At 38.6% G+C, this 3938-nt stretch overlaps 1 pseudogene; it reads left to right on the plus strand.

Annotated features, from left to right (window-relative positions):
* The window catches only part of LOC102480644 (eukaryotic translation initiation factor 5 pseudogene), a 2762-nt pseudogene extending 1347 nt beyond the window's left edge, over window positions 1–1415 (plus strand).
* Window positions 1416–3938: the final 2523 nt, after the last annotated feature.

The raw sequence follows: 3938 nt of genomic DNA on the forward strand, positions 1-3938 counted from the left end.
AAATTAACATATAGGTTAAGTTAGTATAAACCAAATTAGCATTAGAAGCATATGTAGACTAAGTTAGTTTAAGGCTAGTTTTATGTAAATAGCCCTTGTTAAAGCTACAGGCCAAAGTTAACTCACGCTAGGCAAAGTCAGCACATTCACCACATAACAGGGATCCAGAGATAAAACAAAAGAAGTCACTAATCAACAGACTCAGCAAATAAAATACTGGAACCCGTGAGTTCATAAGAAAGAAAAAGCCTGACTGGCAACAACAGAATAAACAAACCTGAAGGCTCCAGAGAAAGATTAACTATCTTATCTGGGAGATCTTATCTAAAGCAACAGGTAGTTTTCAACTACAAAGAGTTTCTCATCTATGTGCTGTTGACTATGAAAAACTGCTAATAAAACATCCTGTGTTGTTTCCTGAGCTACAAGATCATCTTCCTTTCCCATATGGGTAATAGACTCACCGTCTTTTGATGTAATATATAGATAGTCCATATATTAACTGTGTCTTTACTTAACAAGACAAGATTTCTATCTAGGCCATTGTAACCAGCAATGTTGCCGCCCTGGCCCAGGACTGAAGTTATCAAGCTGACCTGGGACTGCAAGCCCCCTCTTCAAAAGATCCTGTCTGGTAATCAAGACTGAAGAAGAAAATGCACCAGACAAATAGACTCCTTCATTCTGAGAACTGTGTTTGGCTTCACCTGTTCAAACAAGACAGACATCATGTTTTATGATCATTGTTCCTATGCTTTGCATTCCCTGTTTCATAGAGTAAATCTTTTATTTCCCCCAACCCCTCCTACTCCTGTAAGATCCCTCAATAAATACATGTGTTTAGTAGCCACTAGTGCGGCAGCCTGGAGCTGGCTCTGGCTGTGGCCAGCTGAAAACATGCTAAGAGGCAATGAGGTCTCAGTCTAATTTTTGTTTTTGATCACTCATGTCGCCTTCCTGTGTACAAGCCACCCACAACTGCCGAGGCTGGACCCCGGCACTGTCCCTTTTTGTCTTTCTGGTGAGCACATGCGCCTTATAGCAAAAACCTCTAAAAAAAAAAATTAAGAAATACTGGCGCCATTACCTAAGATTCTGCCCTAACAAGGGGAAAGTTCAGCAGTACCTTCTCCATGGTTTGGAGTGTGTGGTGGCAATGCATCAAATTCAGCTCCTCTCTAAGAGTCCGCACATCTTAAAGGAGATGTAAAATGCACAATGCAGATCTTTTAGAAGAGATCATCGTCAACTGGTTGGAAAAGGTCTCTAAAACATATGTTTCAAAAGAACTTGCCAAAGAGATTCATGTCAAAGCAGAATCATTTATAAAATACTTGAAGGAGGCAGAGGAAGAATCTTGTGGTGGTTAAGAAGAGGATGAAGATGAAAACACTGATATGGTGTACTCAGACTGACAGAGTTCTGAAAATCGAAACTGAAATCTGGCAAGGATGATGACATTGATATTGATGTCATTTAAAGAGATGGTTGCAACCTAGCTTAACAGTGTAATGCTCCAAAATGTTCTCCGTCATCAGCCAGAAGTGCAACATATATGTGCAAAAGCTAAAATAGATTTTTGAAACCTCATGCTATACCGTATACTAAAAAATCTTATTACTGTGAATGGTCTATAATTAAGCCCAGTGAGACATCTAGGGAGTCCATACACATGTCAGTGAGCAGATGTAGTTTGCTTATTTATAGCATGATTTCTTTTTCAAAAACTCATGGTGGACTCATTTGGGTCACATTTATAACAGTTATAAAAATAAAGATTTGATTTTGGTCATTCTTCAGATTTTTGGCTCTGAGTGACTTAAGTTAAAGTAATTGGCTCCTTTTTAGAATGTGACATCATTTAACCTGATAAATTTATGGAGCCTGTTAGATAATTGTCAGGTGCTGAGACTGCAAAGAAGTCTTCAGCAGAATGTAAACATCAGCTTATTCATAATTCCTTTATTCAGCCATTAAGAAATACAGTACTTTTTTTAGAGTTTTTTTTTTTTTTTTTTGCTATAAGGCATGTGCGCTCACCAGACAGAGACAGACAGAGAGATAGAAAGCGAGAAATCACCCCCCAGAGGGGATGGCCATGCCACAATCCCTTCTCCTCCATTCTCTTCTCGGGATCTTGGGCACGCATGCACATGCTCCCGGCATGAGTTTTAAGCCACCAGGTCCGGGACGCGAACCGTGGTTGACTATGTGGGAGTCCAGCAACATAGCCATTATGCTAACTGCTGGTCCCGAAATACAGTACTTTTAAGTTCCCTTTTTTAGATCCTCAAATTGGCATCTGGTAATGTATGTTCTTCCCATGCTAAGGAAGAGTATTTTAATTGAGAAGTAAAAATTACCTGAGTGTCCTATAAATAATTTTAAGAGAGAAAAGAAAAGGCATGTGGAAGACATATTCATTCTAATCATTTTGGAGAGTGTTACACATAATTTCAACTCATAGTCTATTGATAGAAACTAATCACACAACTCCACATTTTTGCAAAAAGATAGGGGAATTGTTCTACAGGTATGGCCAAGGTGAGAAAAAAACAGATCACATTGAGCAGTTATGGTCTTTGTTACAATCTTCTGTCATTCTGATCTCCATGCATCTCCTAACTTCTTCTTACATAGAGAACACATACATATCTTCCTGAAAATAGAGATCACCTTGCCCCACCAAGTCACTACACCAGTTAGAAGTCCAGAATTGTTGGGAAACAATCTTCTGTGATTGTTTAAGTTTGTGTTTCAGAGTGCCAGAAGTGTTTGTTCTTTAAACAAGTTGGGAAGATAGAAACAGAAGGGAACTTCTACAATGTCATGGAGGGGATGGAAAGGTGGCATGGTGATTAAGGCACTGGAATCCCACATGGCCAGCCATGATTGGAGTCCCAGACCCAGCAGCTTGAAAATAATGCTGGGCTCATGTGGGTGTATGCCCAAAATCCCAAAAGGAGAATGGAAAAGGAGGGATTGTAGGTAGCATGGCCATCCTTCTGAGGGATGATTTCTCACCTTTCTTCTGTTTTTCTCTGGCAATCACACATGTCCTATGGCAAAAACAAAACAAAATTGGGTTTCTTAAATTCAGATTGCTAGGCTGGAATGTAAACCTAATGCAGGTCCATAATCCACCTGGGACTCTCAGTGCTGTTCCTTGGGACATGGAAGTCAAGGGCAATCAATGTGAACATGAAGCTCATGCTATCTGCTATGCTATAAGTAATGAAATTCTTTGACTCATACTCATGTCTTCTATCTTTTGTCAGCATATATGAAGCTGTAAAAAACTATCATATTAACCTGAAAGGAGGGTAAAATAGGGTCAGGTGGTGGCACAGTGATAAAACAATTGGATCTTTATGGGAATATCCTGGGTTAGCATCCTAGGACATTCCTGAATGTTCAAGGTGCACACATGAGCCCATAGTCCAGGCTGGCTGAGTGAGACTGGGGGGTAGATCTCATCATGAATTCTCATCAGTCATTGAGTGAAGACTGCTCCAAATGGAACATTAATTTCCCAGGTAAAGGGAAAAGGAGTTAAGTAGAGTGCCTCTATCTATCCTAACATTCTATGATCTAATTTTGTTACAGTTCTTTTGGCAAATTGGAAATGTATTTACCAAGCTCACCCTTTTCTTATAGTTTTTTTAATAAATACAGCCAACTAAAGTAAACATGAATTATTTGCTTTGTTTTCTGATCTTTTTCAGTAGACCTAGAAACTGAACAAACACTTAGTTGAAGTCTGTCATTGAAATTATGGTGAGCAAAATATAATCAGACACTACCCCACCACTCAAAATAAAAATATTGAAAAAGTCAATGGTAAAGTGAACAAAACTTAGAAAAACAGTAACTAAAAAAAAAAAAAAAAAAAAAAAAAAAAAAAAACCCTTAGAGAAACACTTTAAAAAAAAAGGGTG

The sequence above is a fragment of the Tupaia chinensis genome, unplaced genomic scaffold (genome assembly GCF_000334495.1).
Source record: "Tupaia chinensis unplaced genomic scaffold, TupChi_1.0 Scaffold138322_1, whole genome shotgun sequence".
Lineage (NCBI taxonomy): Eukaryota > Metazoa > Chordata > Mammalia > Scandentia > Tupaiidae > Tupaia > Tupaia belangeri.